Raw genomic sequence first — 20164 nt, forward strand, 5'->3', positions numbered from 1 at the left:
TTGGCGATTTTTTTGGTGATTTTTCGGCGGAGTCCTAGTAGCGCTATAATCTCGGACAGGTTATCCCGTCTCTCCCACTAGATTGATGAGATCAGGCATCACTCGAAAATGGCGCCGAAAGCGCTGAGGCTCCTCATTCAAATTCGTTAGAGCCAACCCCGCCGCCCCGGGGCATGCCGGGAACGCGGGCTGCCTCCACAGCTGTCAATACCGCCTCCGAACCCTTCTCCAGTTTTCCCGACACTTCTGCTCATGCGCAAACTCCTACCCCAACCTCCGCGCCTTGAACATGCGCAGAATCGTGGCTGTTCGCCGCTCTCACTTCGCTTCCTCAGTCTCACTCCTCCGACCTCCTTTCTTGCGCGTGCGTGCAGTTCCTTTGCTCAGCCGCGGACGTGGAGGAACCGTGCGACTGTGGGCCCGGGGGTCCATAGATGACATGTCTGTCGATAGGTATTTACTCTACTGTTCGAGGAAAACAAATAAGGGTGCAGCTTAGACGAAAAGAAAAACGTTTTATTGCCAGTGTCTAAACTAACAACGGAATGTGTCTCTAAGACCTTGTGAATGGATACACGTGTACTTAAAACAGCCTCGCCTGTGTGTAGAGCGCTTGCTGTATGTCAACGCTTTACAGGAGCTATTGCACTTAAGCCTCTTAACAACTTTATGAGGTAGGTACTGTTATTATTATCGGTTTGCAGACCAGGAAAGCAAGGCTCAGAGACTTTAAGTAATTTGCCTTAGCAGGCACAGGTAGCAAGCACGTGGATGAGTCCGCATCTGTCAGATTCTGGAACATGGGCCATTCTTTGCCTTGCTGTGCGATGCAACCTGAGCACACACAGGAGGCGTGGTTTCCCCTGCTCAACAGCTGTGCGTGTGCGTGTGTGTGTGGTGTGCGGTGCATGCGTGCGCGCGCGTCTGGGGTTCAGGATTACTTAAGTGTGTTGGAGCTCTTCTTCCCGGTTCTAGGGTGCCTGTTGCGAAGGCGCTTTCATTCAGTCCAGTTTCTCTCTCTGTCTCACTTTGTTCTTAAACGTTCTGCTCCGTTTTGGAGAGGTGAATGGGCAGTCTGGCCATCAGTGTGTGTGTGCGTTTGTGTGCTTAAGGGTGGTAAGGGAACCGAAACTATCAAAGACGGGTTTCCATTGTGTGACACATAAATAAAATAATAGTAGCTAGATGTCACGTACTGACTGTACTCTGGCTGGGCACGGTCCTAAATAAACGCTTTACGGATTGATCGTGTTTGCTGCTCACAACAGCCCTACTAAGAAGGTATTATTATCGTCATTTTACACATGAGGACACCCGACACTCAGATTAAGAAATTTGCCCCTAAATCTAACAACTATTAAGTAGAAGCACAAGACCTAGGCAAATCTGTGCTCACCTTCAGAAACTGGACGCTAAGATAGGACAATAAATGATGATAAAGTTGTCAGTATTTTAACACCTTCCTTAAAAACCTCTTCATATGCTTGGGAGAGTTATCCTACCTGCCACCAGTCTAGTTAAGATGAAAATGAAAACAAAACCACTGCCATTGATTCTAATTTATTACATTTTAAGATAATTTTTGGTTACTTTTTTCCTGATCCCAAGTTATAATACATTTTCTAAAGAATCCAACAATTTAAAATTTGGAGTATTGGTACTTTTTTTTTTTTTTTTTTTTACAGTTTTTGTTGCAAAACAACTTGTGATGAGGGTTAAAGACGACGATGGATATTGAAAGTGCCTGACGTACTAAGAAGTAAGGAAATGGGAGAAGGCTAGCATGATCTGCATTACTGAGGTAGAATTAGAAAAGAAATGGATTTTAATAATTTGAGATCATCAAGAAGTAACTCCGCAGAGTACTGTTTGTCTTACATCTCTGTGGTACTTTTGTGCACTGATTAAGTGCATGGACTCTGGAACCAAACTGCCTGGTTTGGATCTCAGCTCTGTTACTAACTAGCTTTGTGACCCTATGTAAGTTGCTTTTTCAGTTTGATCTTTTGTAAAAGGAGTAATGCTATTATATCATTGGGTTGTTGTAAGGATGTAAATGAGCTAATATAGTAAAGACATTTGAACAGTGTTTGGTGTATTAGTAAATGTTAGCTATTGTGAGTCATTAACACTGATCTTTTAAAGCAGCTTCTTATGTTTTAAAAAGTTTTAAGTTAACACCATTAGGAGTTAAGCATTTGTGTTCAAAAGTCCCTTAAAATGATAAATCAGCCTGACAAATTATTTTTGCCAAATATGAGTAATGGCTTCTGCCAGATGAATAAGGATGTTAATTTGTTTTATCATTTCCTAAGAGTATCATATGGAAATGGAATAGTTTTATTGATTTTTCTAATTATTAAAATTAAGGGGGGAAGGGAGAATCAGGCCAGTCTAAAATATAAAGTAAAAACTATCCAAATTTCTATCATCCAGAGATAAATACATATTCTTTGTTCTTTAAAAATGTATCTGTGGTGATTGGGGCGCCTGGGTGGCTCAGTCTTTAAGTGTCTGCCTTCGGCTCAGGGCTTGATACCAGAGTCCTGGGATCGAGCCCCACATCAGGCTCCTCTGCTGGGAGCCTGCTTCTTCCTCTCCCACTCCCCCTGCTTGTGTTCCCTCTCTCACTGGCTGTCTCTCTCTCTCTCTCTCTGTCAAATAAATAAATAAATAAATAAATAAAATCTTTAAAAAAATGTATCTGGTGAGAATCGGCTAGAGGTAGTCTGGATAAGTGGTATATTTGGGGAACTTATTTGCACCATTGTACTTGAACTTAATGAACTGGTAAATTTTTTATCTAACCCCCTTTTAGATATATTCTGCCAAGAGAATTCTGAAGTGATGATATTGGTAAATAACATTTACTAAGTTCCTACTGTGTGTCAGCTAAGCATGTATATGCATTTTCCCCTTGAATCCTCACAGTAACACTTGAGGTTGGTGTAATCATCTCCATTTTGCACAGACTAAAGTTTATATGGAGGTCACTTTTAGAAGATTTAAGTCCTGTTTTAAAATACTGTTCAATAAACCCAAAACCCTTCATAAATCTTCTCGATTCACCAAAATGGGAGAAAACAAAATTGAGTAACATGGGTCCCATGCCTGAACAAAAAGCCCATTTGGAAAAAATGTTTTGAAAACCAAGAAGTTTATGTTTGACCACAAGGGGGTGCAAATAATTGAGTTGAATTTTCATGAGGAAAAAAAGTGCTTTTTACTTTAGATTATCAAATTCACAGGTAAAAACTAGTAAGAATACCTTCTCCAAACTTTAATATTCCACATGGTTATGTACTTTATGAAAAAAGAAGTCACTTATTTAGGTACTCAATTAGGGCAGAAGTTTTCAGCTTTCTTTTATCTTCGATATCCGCCCTACCCCCACTCTTTTCCACCCACCCCATTTGTGTTTCTGCATATTCTACTTGTCATAATGGTAGAACTGAAGTCATAAATTTAAAATCTGAGGTTTTACTTGGAAACTGGAATGCAATCACCAGCAAACGAATAGTAGATATGGGTAGTGTGGAGAACAGAGGTTTTGTAATTTCAAGGCTTTCTTTTCCTCCTGCTGTTTCTAATGAGTAAGCTACAACTGATGGAATGTTGGATTCAACATATTAACTTATTTAGATAAAACTGTGAAAGCTATAAGTCTGTTCATCTTTTACAAAAGAATGAATACTCTTGAAGAAAACATTTTGAACAGTAACTTGGAAACTTAGTATATGCTGGAGAATGTTTTAAAGATGACTTGCTTAGGTTTTAAAGTAACTTTTATTTTCTTGTTGGTCTTGTTTCTCCAAAGTGGACTTAATTCTTAAGAAAATCTTTTTACTTAGAAAGAATTTAAAATTGGCTCAGCTGGTTAAGAGTTCCATTCATGATTTTGGCTAAGGTCACAATATCATGGGTCTTGGGATCCAGCAGGGAGTCTACTTGAGATTCTCTTCCTTTGCCCCTCCCCCCACACTCATGTGCTCTCTCTCTCTCTCTCTCTCAGATAAATCTTTAAAAAAGGAAATAATTTAAAATTTACAAAAAATTGCAAAAATAAAAATAGTTCAAAGAACATCCTCATCATTTGCTTGCCCTTGTGCAAGGTCTCTCTCTCACCACATACATGTACACTTATATACATTTTTTTTCTGAACCATTTGAGGTTAAGTTACATACATTTTGGCCTGTCACCCATGAATACTTAAGAGTTATTTCTTATCCATTCATAGATTTACATTGAAATAATACTTCAGTGTACCACCATATTCCAATTTTGTAGCTTGATCCTTACAGCATTTACCCCTCCAGTATAGGAGCCAGTCTGGGGTCAGGTAATACATTTAGATGTCGTGATTCTTTAGCTTCCTTTACTTTGGGACATTTCCAGCCTTTATCTGTTATGACCTTGACATTTTTAAAGAATTTTTAAAGAATATAGCTTTTCACTCCACTGCACCTTTTTTTTTTTTTTTAAGATTTATTTATTTGAGAGAGAGAGAGCACCTGAGTGGAAGGGCAGAGGGAGAGGGAGAGAAGCAGACTCCCCACTGAGCACAGAGCCCAAGGCTGATGATCTCACAACCCTGAGAACATGACCTGAGCTGGATTCACTGTGGGAGCCACCTGGGCACCCCTCCACCACTCTTTTTAATAAAACGTTCCTTCTTTTGTTTTTGTCTGATGTTTCCTCATGATTAAGTTGGGGTTATATACATTCTCAACTGGACTATTGCACAGGTGATATTGTGTCCTTTGTAGGGTATCACTTCTAGAAGCACATGATCCATCTGTCCCTCCTTGGTATATTAGTTTTGATCACCTGGTCCATATGTGGCCCAAATTTTCCATTGTATAGTACTGGGTTTTTTTTCCGTCCTGGCAATTAAAAAGCAAATGGTGCGGAAAGATATGAAGATACATCCTGCTCATCATCAAAATTCCCGTTTAAATTTACCATCAATTATTGCTGATATAATTTTGACATAATGGCTGCAAAATGATTCAACAAATATAATACTCTCTCCACATCTACCAGTCAGTCCATAGCATTCTACTGTGAACAAAGAGCCCTTTCTTTTCTATTTATTATCTGCATTAACTTATGAATTCCTGTTTTTCTGTTCTGTATTTGCTTTGTTTTCTTGAGTTCTAGCTGTACTTATATATGTATATTTTGTACACTTTTTTTAAATGAATCACTTGAAGGTAAATTGTTATGTCATGACCTTTCACCTCTAAATATTTAAGTCTGTATTTAATTATTTTGGTATTTCAATTGTCCCAGATTAAGCTAGTAGGAGTACTTTTAGTCTAGGTACTATGTCTTTGTGATATGCCTACATCCCCCCCCTTTTTTTTTATGAGCATTTCCTTACTTTCTCGTATAATAAGATGTTCCATGTTCATCTTGTCCTTACCAGCCCTTTTTCTCTAAGGAGCCCTGTTTCCTGTTAGTACAGAATGGTTTTAGAGACCAAAACTAGATATGCTCATGCTAATGAAGTGTTTCTGCTTCTTGGATCTTTCATAAGACTGACTTAGGAAATATATACATACATACAGAATATTTATATACACAAACAAAATATACATAATTACAAATGTGCTTACACTTATATACATATGTTAATGATATGGGCTTAATTTTAAATTATCTTCATTATATTTGAGAAGATACCATTTATAAAGTTCTTAATAAAGGCAACAAAATCACAATCCACAGAAACCACTCATACAATTTTCATGTTCCCTTTTAGTCAATATCTATACATATAATTTTAAAGGGTCATAGTGTGAAATCAGTTTTCTTTGTCCTTTTCCACTTAACATGTTGTTAGCATCTGTGAGTTACTATATCATTTTATAAGCTTCATTCTAAATTGCTCTGCTACATGTCATTCAGCAGATTCTACCATTCTTCTATTGCTGGACATTTAGGTTGTTTCCAATATTTTGCTATTTTAAGTAATTCTGAAGTGAACATTTTTATGCATATACCTTTTCTAATTGACTTTCTTATTTATTTGCTTATTTATTGGAAGATTTCCCAGAAGTGGGAATACCACTTCCCACAGGTAGGTATGTTTTGATGGGTTTGATATGTTTTGGCACACACATTTAATCAAACAATTACCCAAGCCTAAACCTGGGTTGGATATATAGAGATGAAAAATATGTAGTCCTTGCTAGGAAGAAACTGAAAGTCTAATGGAAGATAGATAAATTCTCTAAAAATGACAATTAGAGAAATAATAGATGAAGAGCACTTAAACCAGGTTAGGAGTAAGTGGCCCAGGAAAACTTTTCAGGAGTAGAGCTGTATCTTGAGGGATACCTTGAGGGAACCTTAAAGGACTGGGGTTATCCCAGTGTGAAAGAGAGAATAGAAATAGGCCATAGAAAGCATTTTAAACATAATCATTGGATTGTAAGAAAACAGAAGTCAGGAAGAACCTGCATGTGCAAGAAAATTCAGGTAGTTTATATGACTTGTTGCTACATGCCTTTGGAGGAGTTGAGAAAGTTTAGCCTGATCAAGTGGACAGAGGTAACCATGAAGGGTCTTGCATGTATGCTTTATAAAATGCAACTGAAAAATCTCAAACCAGTGAGTAATATGATCAGATATGTATTTTAGAAACTCACTTTAACAAGGATACTGAGGGATGGCTGAGTGGCTCGTTGGTTAAACCTTCAGCTTCAGCTCAGGTCATGATCCCAGGGTCCGGGATCGAGTCCTACATCGTGCTCCTTGCTCAGCCTGCTTCTCCCTCTGCCTGCTGCTCCCCCTTCTTGTGCTCTCTCTCTCTGTGACAAATAAATAAAATCTTAAAACAAACAAAAAACCAAGGATACTGGAAAACAGATTAGAAAACGTGAGAGCAGTGGTTGAGTCATTCAGAGGCTATTGTAGTATCCAGGCAAGCAATAAAGAGTACTTGAACTAAAGAAGTAGAAATGGGAGTGAAATGAAGTACAAAAGGTATTAAATTTATTTAGTCAGTATTAATATGTAGGTATTTCCAGGTAACTAGCACCTACAAAGTGTCACGTTTTGTGCAAGATACTGGGCATATTAGTCAGGGCTCCTATTGTGGTGTAGTCTAGTGAAAGAAACAATGTTTAAGTTAATAGTTATACAGATTATAACTGTGATAAGTACTGTACCAGAAAAATACAGATGGAATGAAAGCATACACCATGGAGACCTAACACTGGAGGTTTAATTAAGGTCTTCCTAAGGTGGGACGGTTAAGCCGAGACTTAGGAATTAGCAGGCCAAAAAGAAGGGAAGAACATTCTAAGCAAAGGAAGAGTGTATGTTAACATCCTGGGCAGGAAGGACTGGTAAATTCAATGCCCATATGGCTAGAGCAGAGTAAGTAAGGATGGAAAAAGTTGGAAGGTGAGACTACAGAGGTTTAGGAGGCTTTGTTTTTGGAGAAGAGAGGAGGAGATATGTCACAGGACTCCTAGGTTTCTGGTGTAGGCAACTGAGTGGATGTGGGTGCCATTTCCTGAGATAAGGAAACTAGAACAGGTTTGATGGATTCTGATATACGAAGTATTGATTTTGAGATGCCTGTGGGTTATAAGTACATCCTCCCATCCTCACTTAACAGATAACTAGATATTAGGATTGGGTTTTGATTTAGAAGTCTGGAATTTAGGGGAAACGTCTGGTTTGCATGTTGTCTATAGATTTCCTAGTTGACCGATTACAGATGGTAGTTTAAACTATGGGCTTGGATGAGGTCACTGAGATATGTAGAGTGGCAAAAAAGTTCAACACAGAATCTCAGAGAACATTGTTTGGTAGCTACACAAAAAATAAATACACAGGAAAACATTCACTATTAATACACAAGACACATGACAAACTAAAAAATATGTTTAACTTGTAAAGCAGATAATGGGTTAATATCCTCAATGTACATAAAGAGAAGTCTCTAAGAAAAATGGGATAGTTAACAAACACACAGTTAACAAAAAAAGGAAAACAAATACAAAAAAATTAATGAATATTTGAAAAAGCAAGACCTGAAAGTGAAAGTAAAGAAATTTGTGAGTTTTCACCACCTATCTCATTTTTATTGACTTACTTTTTAAAATCAATAATTGAGGACATTGTTTAGAGACTGGCGGGTGCTGATGGACTGATGGATCACATAATTCTTACAAATCTGTTTTTTAAAGCATTTGCTTCTCTGGTTCATAAAACATTAGATCCCACTTGTTATGACTTTAGTGTTGTGTTGTGACCACAGTCACAGAACTTGAGAGATACGGAGAATCCAACTGGATGATCTTAAGGTATCCAAAGATATGTAAAGTGAGCTAAGTAGTGATGAAAATTAGCTACAGTCCTAGTGGCACATGGAAGAATTAAGTTATGTGTAATTTGGATCTGGGTTATATGTCTGTAAGATCATCTCTTTTGAGAGGCTCTGATAATTGACTTCAGTGCCTGGGATGGTACCTAACTTGCTTGAGTTGACAGTTTTTACCATTGTCATAGTTTTAGCCCCAGGAAGATATAAATTAAATGTGGAATGATTTAGCAAATCAGGCATATACTATTATAGCTTAGGTAGGAATGATCTATATATTTTAAATTCTTGTAATGTTAAAAAAATTAGGCAAATACCAATTTATTTCAATTAAAAACAGTATTATGGGTATTATGGGAGTAGTCAGAACAAATTCATACATAGCATTTTCAACTCTGATTTAAGGTTATAGAAGTATAAGGGGTTTTTCCCCCCGTATGAAGAATTGTTTTGCTTCCATATTCTTGAGCACAGATTATGAGACTGATCTAAAATTTATTTACAATTAGTAAAAGCTAATATTTACTGAAGAAGTATGGGTTCCCCTCACTCCCTTTACCAATAAGGATACCTGGAAAAGGATAAACCCACTTATTTCAGTTATCTATTTCTAAAAAATTCATGTGACCATGCTGCCTTTAGATAAAATATTAAATACAGTGTTTTGGAATGTTGTTTTTAAAATAATAGGTTTGGAGTCATAGAATCTTAGTAGTTCAAACATATCTCTTTGTAACTGCTACCCATTGTTGAAGTGCCCCATGCAGATAGTGAGAATAAATTCATTCCCATCTATGTGTGATAACCTTTTAAATATGACCAATGTTGGCGTACCTGGCTGGCTCAGTTGGAAGAACAGGAGACTCTTGATCTCAGGGCTGTGAGTTCTACACGTTAGGTGTAGAGATTACTAACAAAAAATAAATAAGCTTAAAAAAAATATGATCACAAACTGAGGGCTTCAGAAGGGAGGGGGTGGGGGAATGGGATAGGCTGGTGATGGGTAGTAAGGAGGGCACGTATTGCATGGTGCACTGGGTGTTATACGCAACTAATGAATCATCGAACTTTACATCAGAAACCAGGGATGTACTGTATGGTGACTAACATAATATAATAAAAAAATATTATTATAATAAAAAAGAAAAAGAAAGAAAGAAAGAAAGAAAGAAACAAACAAACAAACAAACAAACAATCTGATGGTCACCAGAAGGGAGGAGGGACGAGGGATGGGTTAAATAGCTGATGGGAATTAAGGAGTGCACTTGTCATGATGAGCACTGGGTGGTGTATGGAACTATTGAATTATTATAGGTATTCTTGAAACTAATATAACACTGAATGTTAACTGGAATTAAAATAACTTAAAAAATAAAAAAAAATATGATCACTATTATCTTCAACCATGAAGACAACTGAATCCCTGCCCTCCAAACATCTTTAGTTTCCTTAGTGGCTCTTTGATTTTAAACCCTTTACCATCTTGGCTTCCTTCTAGTTATGCTCCAGTTTAACAGGGCCCCTCTCAAAAGTGATATGCCACATCATATACCATATATGGTCTGAAATATACCAAGTGCTAGTTAACTTTTTGTCCTAGCCATTAAAATGTTTGTATTGGGGGAATAATTTAAGTAATAAAAAGGACTGGTAAATAACAGAAATGGATCTATTAATCCTTTATCAAAAGAAAATTGAGAGTTTTTTTTTTTTAAAGATTTTATTTATTTATGTGACAGAGAGACAGCCAGCGAGAGAAGGAACACAGCAGGGGAGAGGGAGAGAAAGAAGCAGGCTCCCAGCCCAGGAGCCTGATGTGGGACTCGATCCCGGAACGCCAGGATCACGCCCTGAGCCAAAGGCAGATGCTTAACGACTGCGCTACCCAGGTGCCCCAGCACTACCCAGGCGCCCCTGAGAGTTTTAATAAAATAAACTTCACATTGTGTAAAAACTTTTAAAAATTATAACTCGTGACCTTCTTAGAGACTTTGTTGACTTGGGGCGAGCCTTGTCCTGGAAGTTGAGAAAGACAGCAAACCAGGAATCTATAATCATTCATTTCTTTTTTATTTTTAGTAAACAGAAGTAAAATTGAGACCCTCTGGTCTCTAGGATAGACATGACTGAGAATGTGTGATGAGTTCTCTATGACAGTTGAGCTTCATGTTACATATCTATTCTTCATATGTAAAAATTATTTCTTTCATGTAGCACAAATCTATAGGGAAATGAGAATAAAATATAGCACATTCTTTTTTGGCGAAGAAATGCTTACGTGTTTAAAACAAATTAACTTTTTAAGGCAGCTCTGAAGAAGTAATTTATTTTAAATAGGTGAACAGTTTACAGCTCTTGTGGGAACACTTTTTCCTCACTTTTCTTCATCATAGGATTCGGCCCTATGTTTTTAATTTAAGTCCTTTAATTTTTGCTGTTAACATTTAATTTACTTGATGACCCTATACTATTAACTTTTGACCCAGTGAACCCAGGATGGTATATACAATGCATATACCTAATTTTAAGGAAACTCTTAAAGAAAAATAAGTGGTTTGAAGTATCATACATTTTTTTCCCCTTTTGGGAGGATGTATTTTATAAGCATAGGGTTTTGTTTAACAATTAGATGTTTATATGCCACTGGCAAAACAACCCAAGGCTCATGAGACTTAACTGCAATATATTTAATAAACTGCAAAACTACTAATATATTGTGGTGGATACAAAACTTTTCCTGACCAGAAATTCTTATAGCATATGACCAAACCTAATGATCCTCCCATCTACCTTTATTTATAAACATATTTCCTTTAAAAGGAAAGGAATATGAAATTGAAAGTTCCTAAAGTTTAATCCTTTAGATGTAAAAAGTGTTAGTAATACAGTTGTTAATTATGATAAAGTTCAAAGCTTCTTGTGAATCACTTGATGTAACAATACTTTTATTTGCCCTTGACACTAGACCTGTCGACTCACTTTTGAACATCTCTGCCAATTATAAAATACATGTGCATTAAAGAATATTGAAAAAAATAAGGCATTGCTTTTGAAGGCCCCTTAACAGTATACCACTTTACTCTCTCCTTCCCCAATTGACAAAGGAAGACTCTATATTTGTTTTTCCTGTCTTGGTATTATTGAATTTCATTCATTTAGCATTATTAAATGCTATACTTTGTTTTTCTTCTTCAGGAAAATTGCAGATTGTATCTTGTGGAATAGATGGTTCCATCTTTCAGGCATCAGAAAGCAAAGCAGAAAATATTTGGAGAGGCAGTGGGACCCCTCTGATCTACCTATGCCACACTTAACCTTACTAAAAGGGTGGCTGTGAGGGTGCATTCACTTTCATAATTTTGGAAGCATGGAAAGGTTGAGTGCTGTTAAAGACAGTAGAATAGGAATGAAAGGAAGCTCAATTTATAGGGAAAACTCAGTTTGGTAGTTTATCTAATTCCTAATGTGGAATATGTATATAGGTATGTGTGTGGTATGTGTTTTAAAGAAATTCTGGTGAACTAACAAGGTGTAAAATTGTAGTTTGTTATAAAACTTAATATGAATCCTACTATTTATTGAACTTTTAATATGCAGGTTATGATGACTATAGTTATCTTTAAGTGTGCCATGTTTACCTTATTCAAAAGTGAACAGATAGTAAAGCAACAACTGCTGTGTGATAAAAACTTAGGTAGGGGGGTATAAACAAGGTTTCTGATCTCTGGGAATAGTGGAGGCTATTTATGCTTCTGTATAAGCCTTCATGGTTTGCTAATAAGGTAACATGGTTGTAATTTCATAATTTGAATACTAGGGGAAATGTTGTAAAATGTGCTCTATTATTATTATTACATATTGTTATATGTAATGATTATTATTACTTAAGTAAATGGAAGTAGTTTTATGTGGTTTTACAGTCATGAGGGCATATAATCAGATTTTGGACTAGGGTAGTAATGGTTGGAATAGAGATGAGGAAGAATCTAGAATGGCTTTCTAGTTCCTGGCTTGGTTGTAGAGTACAATAGTGGTATCATTAACTAGGATAGAGGCAAATGGAGAAGAACAGGGATTTTGACTTCTGTGTATGTGTGTATAAGGATGTGGAATAGAAAACTGGGAAAGGCGAAGGAGATGAGAAACTCAATGCAGACATATTGAATATGGAAGATTGTCACTGGGATATCCATATAGAGAAGTTCACTAGGGAGCTCAGCATGTGAGTCTGAGGCTTAGGAGAAAGGTTGGAGCTGGAAGTGGGTGTCACTAAAAAGGTAGTAGTTGAAATTTTGGGGAAACTGGATGCCATTGCTCATAGAAACTGAATATAGTGAGAGGAAATGAAAACCATTAGTAAATGGGCAAAGTAACAGAAGGCAGTGGGAAAAAAAAATTAAGAGTAAATAGCAGAAGGATGGAAGGGAGCACCAACACAGCTCAGTGTTCTAGAAGCCAAGGGGAGAGAGGATTCAGGAAAAAAGGAGTCAGGAGTATCAGAAGATAAAGACAGGTCAGGTAAATTGAAAAATATAACGGGATTTGGCAATTTTGTCATTAGTAATGTTTGTCAGAACATTTTCACTGTGCTGATGATGGCAGAATTCTGTGTTGGTTGAAAAGTATTTTATTTTTTTAAAATTTATTTTCTTGTTTTTTAAAGATTTTATTTAAGATTTTATTTATTTATTCGACAGAGATAGAGACAGCCAGCGAGAGAGGGAACACTAGCAGGGGGAGTGGGAGAGGAAGAAGCAGGCTCCCAGTGGAGGAGCCTGATGTGGGGCTCTATCCCATAACGCCGGGATCACGCCCTGAGCCGAAGGCAGACGCTTAACCGCTGTGCCACCCAGGCGCCCCAAGATTTTATTTATTTATTTACCAGAGAGAGAGAGCACGTGCAGGGGAAGTGGCAGGCAGAGGGAGAAGCGGGCTCCCTGATGCTTGACTTGATCCTTGGACCCTGGAATCCCCTGAGCTGAAGGCAGACGTTTAACCAACCGAGCCACCCAGGCTTCCCGAAAAGTATTTTAAATGAGAAAAGTTACAATAGATTTATATAATTTCAAGGCTTTTCAGTTCTTCAAAACAGAAATAAAGGATCACTATAGGGAGTAGTTTATAGAATTGAGGAGGAGATTCTCCAGTGAAGAGAGTTTAATCTTTATAAAATGTGGGGAGAGTCAGCAGAAGAGGAAGAGAAGAGATGAAAGAGAAGAGGGATAAAGGTAAAGAAAGATCTGTAGGAGATGAGGGAATGTGGGATCAAGGGTGCAGTAAAGGAGTTGACCTGGAAGAAGAAAGAAGATACTCCTTCCTCTGAGATTAGAAGAAAGGAGGTGAAGACCGTTATATATATAACTTGTAAATGTGGAATAAGAAGGTTAGGAGGTTCATAGCTTATAGTTTTCACTTTTTTTCTGATAAAGGAGACACTAAAGATAAGGGCATAGGTGAAGTAGCAGGTCTGAGTTGTAGTAAGGTGGCATAAAATACATGCTCTGAGGAATGGGAGAGGGAATTAGCCAGGGGACAAGGTTATTCTCGAGAGAGACTGACGTACTTGGGAAACTAAGCTAGATAGGAAAAGATTCGAAGCCATGCTGGAGATTGTGGTTTGAAGAAAAGAAAAGGGAATAGTTGAGGAATAGAGGTTAAAATAAGATAAGAAAGCAGGTATTTAGGGAATAAGGGAGTGAAAAAATTGGAACAATAAGTGATTGTGGTCTGAGATCAATAATATTGACGTCTAAGGCTGTGGAACAATTTCCTGGTGATCAGAAGGTTGAGGGTATGGGTCTGGGTATGGATCACTGAATGAAGTGGTTGTAAGTGGTGGAGTCAGAGTTCTAGGTTGTTGGATGGGTTGTCCATATGGACACTGAAGTGGCACATGATGGCAGGAAATGCAGGGGAGGCAGATACTGGAAGTCAGGTGCCAAAGTCCTCTATAAATAAGGGAGGGAATCATTGGGTAATCAAGTAATAAGAATGAAAAGGAGGAATAAAACATTTCAAAGATTGTTGACTATGCCCTTTTTGCCCTCACAAATTAAGAGTCATGAGAGCAAGGACTTGTCTTATTTATTACTGCAAATATTGTTAATTAATGGGTAAACAAATGATGACCTCATCATTTTGAGTAAGTATTTATTCATGTTGAATTAGTATTTTTGGAAACTTTGGGTATTTCGTATTACATGCAGTTGCTATTAAAGAATATAAAATAAGATGAGCAAGATGTAGAAAAAAATTAATAATCCAAACCCAGAAAATAACCACTGTTAACCCCTTTTATTACATTTTCATACCTGTTTATTTTTCATCCTAGTAATAAATACTCAGCTATAATATCCTTTAATGGCCGAGTAGGTATTCTATATAGAATAAGGATATACCGTAATTTAAGCAATTTCTTATTTGGGGGGTATAATATTTATGTTTTTCTCTATTTGTAAAAGGGACAATCTGATAGTTAAATTTTTGCTTTATTTCCTTAGGATGCAGACTTACAAGTAGATCTAGTAGGATCTTCATAGCCAGCCTATTTTTCTTTGTTTTAGGCTTATTTCTAATAGGCTTGTTTATGTGTATTCTTATTCTATCCTGGACTGGAATCAGAAAACTGGACAGTGTTGCAGGTACTGAATGATGTAGGCATGCTGATAGACACAACAGTGAGAATTGGTAAGTAAAAGTCCTTTACAGGAATAATGATGGGTATTTAAAAAACTTGGAATTAAGTGTAGTTTTCATGAGCACTATAAGAAATGATTCATGAGCTGAATAACAGGATAGTCGTCAATTCATAAATGCATATTGAAATTAAATAAAAACCTTTATGAATAACCTACATTTGTTGACAGCATCCAATTTGAGGGGAGGTTTTAATAAATCATGAATAATCATCAAGTTCACAGCTTCTCAAACTTTTTCACAAAAGTGTGGTTAATGTAGAGAAAAGTGAAAAAAAGTGCCCTAGAAGCTTGATCCCAAACTAGAAGTTTCTTAATTTCTTGTTTTGTCTTAAATTTAATATAAATGTTGCATTATATATCATAATAGTCCTATGTTTAGTATAAATATAATGCTTATACATTTTTTCAAAATCCCTAGGTAAAACTGATATGTAAGAAGATGCCTCATGTTTATTCAGTAGCTTTTAGCACCCTGGCATACTATAAGTTTCCTTTGCCTCAAACTGGACTTTTAGAGGCAAGGTTCTAGGATATTTCATGGTTGTACAGTATGCTCCTTTTCAGTTTTCTCTTTTACACTTTAGCCCAGGCTATTTATAGTAGTGTATGGTAGAGAGTAGATTAATTGATGATTACCTACTTTGAACCTGAGAGTGTTTCAAAGACTCTGAAAATTCACAGAATGAAAATTTAATATCATTGCCAACAGACTGCACTACAAGAAATATTAAAGTAAGTCATTCAGACGGAAGGGAAATGATACCAGATGGAAATATAGATCTACACAAAGAAACGATGAACACTGGAAAAGGCAATTACAGGGTAAATGTTTAAGTTCTTTTTACATTTAATTCTCTTTTAAGATAATCAACTGTTTAAACAAAAATAACAGCATTGTATTATGGGGTTTACAACATGCATTAGTAAATATACGCCAACGATAGCATAAAGACCAGGAGGGGAAAAATAGAAATAAGATATCATAAGGTTCTTTTATTATACCTTAAGTGGTATAAATTCACTTGGAAGTAGACTGTGATAAATACGTAAACTATAAACCCTAAAGCAATCAGTAGAATAATAACAAAATTGTTATAGGTAATAAGCCAACAAAGGAGAAAAAAAGGAATAATAAAGTACTCAATCCAAAAGGAGGCAGAAAAAGAAAAGAAACAACACATGGAAAACAGAATAGAATAGAAAATAGCAAGCTGATAGACTTAAATCTAATTATATCAATAACCACATTAGATGTAAATGACCTAAAAATACTAATCAAAGGGTAGAGATTGTCAGATTGGATAGAAAGCAAGACTCAACACACTTAACATATAAAGACACAAAATGTTAAGAATGAAAGGATGGAAAAAGATACACCATGCTGATGCTGACATTAGTTAAAAGAAACTAGTGGAGCTGTATTAACATAGTAGAAACAAAGTAAAATTACAGAGCAAAGAATATTACCAGGGTTAAAGAATGTCATTTCATAATAATAAAGGAGTCAGTTAATTAGGAGGTTATAACAATCCTAAATGTTTATGCCCCAAATAAAAAGAGGTTCAAAATATATAGAGCAAAATCTGACAGAACTGCAAGGAGAAACAGACAAATCTATAATTATAGAAAGAGATTTCAGTACTTCCCCTTCAGTAATTGCTAGAACAAGCTGAAACATAGCAAGGATATAGTAAACTCAACACTATCCACCAGTATTACCCAACTTTCCTAATATTCCACTAACAGTAGAGTACACATTTTCTTTAAAGAATACATGAAACTTTTACCCAGAGAGACCATGTTCCTGGCCAGGGGGTAGCAAACTCTGACTGGGGGAGCCAAATCTAGCCTAGTTTTTTATGGCCTATGAACTAAGGATGGTTTTTGCATTTTGAGAGGTTTCTTAAAAGAAAAAAGGAAAGAAAATATGTGACAGGAGAAACTGTATGTGACCCACAAAGCTTTAAATATTTATTGTCTGACCCTGTATAGAGAAAGTTTGCCAGTCTCTGTTTTAGATTATAAAAGATGTCTCACTACATTTTAGAGGATTTAAGTCATGCAAAGTATGTTCTCTGACGACAGTGGAATTAAATTAGAAATCAATAACAGAAAGTTAGCTGGAAAATCCCTGAATACTTGGAAATAAAATCACATGCTTCTACATAACCCACTGATTAAAGAAATCCAAAGTGAAATTAGGAAGTATTTTGACCTGAGGGAAAATAAAAATACAATACATCAGAATTTATATAAACAAAATGCCTACATTAAAAAATACAAAAAGTCTCAAAGCAATGACCTCAACTTCCACCTTAAGAAACTAGAAAAGAAGAGCGAATTAAACAAAGAAGCAAAAGAAATGAAATAATAAGGTCAAAGTGGAAATCAATGAAATAGAAAACAAAGATCAATTGAGAATATCTATGTAATCAAAACCTGGTTGTTTGAGATCAGTAGAACTGATAAACCTTTGGTCAGACTGGTAAGGAAAAAAAAGAGAGGGAAGACACTTATCAGGAAGACCAATATCAGGAATGTGAGAGGTGACATCATTACAAATTCTACAGATATTTCAAGGATAATAATGGAATATTATGAACAAATTTAGGCAAAAAATTTAACAACTTACATGAAATGCCTAAGTTCCTTGAAAGACATAAACTACCAAAGCTGACTCAAGAAGAAATAGATAACCTGAATGGTCATATATCCATTTCCAAAAAATTGAATTTTTAGTTTAAAATATTCCCATAAAGAAAAATTCTGGTCCATAGGACTTTACTGGTGAATCCTTCCAATATTTAGAGAAAAAAAATACCAATCACACAAAAACTCTTTTAGAAAAGTGAAGAGATTGGGCACCTGGGTGGCTCAGTCATTAAGCATCTGCCTTCGGCTCAGGGCGTGATCCCAGAGTCTTGGGATCGAGCCCCGCATCGGGCTCCCTGCCCCGCTGGGAGCCTGCTTCTTCCTCTCCCACTCCCCCTGTTTGTGTTCCGTCTCTCGCTGGCTGTCTCTCTGTCAAATAAATAAATAAAATCTTTAAAAAAAAAAAAAAGTGAAGAGAAAGGAATACTTCCAAGCTTGTTCTTTGAGGCCAGCATTACCCTGATACCCAAGCCGCACAAAGACATTACAAGAAAAGAAAACTCAGGCCAATTTCCCTTATGAACACAGATGTAAAAAGTTCTAGACAAAATCTTATCAAATCAAATCCAACAATATATTAAAAAAATAATATTTATTGGGTGCTATTTATCCCAAGAATACAGGATTGATTTAACATTCAAAAATTAATCATTGTAACTTACCAAATTAATCTAAAAAGGAAAAACTGATCATCTCAGTAGAGGAAGAAAAAACATCTGACAAAATCCAATATTCATTCCCTATTTAAAAACTCAGCAAATGAGGAATGAAAGGCTACTTCTTCAACTAGATAAAGTGCATCTACAGAAAACCTATAGATAATCTCATACCTTCTGGTAAAAGACTGCACGCTTGCCCCCTAAGATCAGGAACAACACAATGATGTCTGCTCTTACCACTTTTTTTTTCTTTAAGATTTCATTCATTCATTCATTCATTCATTTAGAGTGTGAGTGGGATGAGGGGGAGAGGGAGTAGGAGAGAATCCCAAGCAGACTTCATGCTGAGTACAGAGCTTGACATGAGGCTGGATCCTGTGACCCTGAGATCATGACCTGAGCTGAAATCAAGACTCGGACACAACTGACTGAGTCATCCAGGTGCCCCTGCTCTTACCACTTTTATTCAACATTGGAGGTTCTGCCAGTGCAATCAGGCAAGAAAAGAAAAAAAAATACATTCAGATTGGAAAGGAAGAAATAAAACTGACATAATTATCCATCTGTTCCACTTGGTGGAATCTACAAAAAGCTACTAGAACTAATAGGTGAATGTAGCAAAATTGCAGGATACAAGATCAATATACAATAATCATCTATATTTCTACATTCTAGCAACAAACAACCAAAAATGGAAATGCAAAAAATATATAGCATTTACAATAGCATAAAGTGAAATATTTAGGAATAAATCTTATAGAAGGCAAGAAAGATCTGTATACTAAAAACAGCAAATACTGTTGAGAGGAGGAAGTAAAGACAACTTAAATAATTGAGGAGATTTACCTCGCTCAGTGGGCTCATATTGTTAACATGTCAGCTCTCCTTAAATTGATCTAGAGTTTGAATACAAACCAAATCAAAATCCCAGTAAGTTAAAAAAAAAAAAAGACAAGCTGATTCTAAAATTCATATAGAAATGTGAAGATCTAGAATAGCCAAAATAATTAACTTTGACACAAAGAACAAAGTTGGAAGGCTGATACTACCTAATTTCAAGACTTATTAAATATCTACAGTAGTCAAAACAGAGTGGTATTAGTGTAAGACTAGACAATTAATGTAACAGAACACGGAGTCCAGACATAGACCCACATATATAAGGATAACAGATTTTTTACAAAGTGCAAAGGTAATTCAGTGAAGAAAGAGTAGTTGTTGTTGTTTTTTCACACATTGTGCTTGGAAGAACTGGATATCCATATATAAAAAATAGGAATTTGATTCATATCTTACACCATGTACAAAAATGTACTCAAAATTGATCATAGGCCTAAACATAAACCTGATATTACTATTAAACTTCTAGAGAAAAATGTAAGAAAATTTTTGTGACTCTGAGTTAGACAAAGATTTCTTAGATGTAACATCAAGAGTACAATCCATATGTGAACAAATTGAGAAATTGGACTTAATCAAAATTTTACAAACTTCTATTCTTTAAAATACACTGCTAAAGAAGACAAGCTCCAGCCTTAGAGAAATATTTGCAAAGCATGTAATAAAGGATCTGTATCAAGAATGTAACATACTCGCAGGGTGCCTGGCTGTCTCAGTCAGTAGAGCATGTGACTCTTGATCTTGGGGGTCATGAGTGCAAGCCCCACGTTGGGTATAGAGATCACTTAAAAAAATAAATAAAGATTAAAAAAGAAAGAATGTAACAAACACAAAACTCAACAAGGAGAAAACAAAAGTCTCAAAAAATAGGCAAAAGACTTGAATAGTAACTTCACCAAGAAGATAACCCATATA

General features: G+C 36.1%; 1 long non-coding RNA gene across 2 annotated transcripts in view; it reads left to right on the forward strand.

Annotated features, from left to right (window-relative positions):
* The first annotated feature begins 283 nt into the window (after positions 1-283).
* Positions 284-20164, forward strand: part of LOC130543080 (uncharacterized) — a 37969-nt gene continuing 18088 nt past the window's right edge. The window contains exons 1-4 of one of the 2 annotated variants that reach the window (XR_008958102.1): positions 284-674; positions 1686-1759; positions 14904-15027; positions 15748-15860. This is a non-coding gene — a long non-coding RNA (uncharacterized LOC130543080). Of the gene's footprint in view, positions 675-1685; positions 1981-14903; positions 15028-15747; positions 15861-20164 lie in introns of both variants that reach the window. The other variant, XR_008958101.1, reaches the window with a different exon arrangement.

The sequence above is a fragment of the Ursus arctos genome, unplaced genomic scaffold, assembly GCF_023065955.2.
Source record: "Ursus arctos isolate Adak ecotype North America unplaced genomic scaffold, UrsArc2.0 scaffold_10, whole genome shotgun sequence".
NCBI lineage: Eukaryota > Metazoa > Chordata > Mammalia > Carnivora > Ursidae > Ursus > Ursus arctos.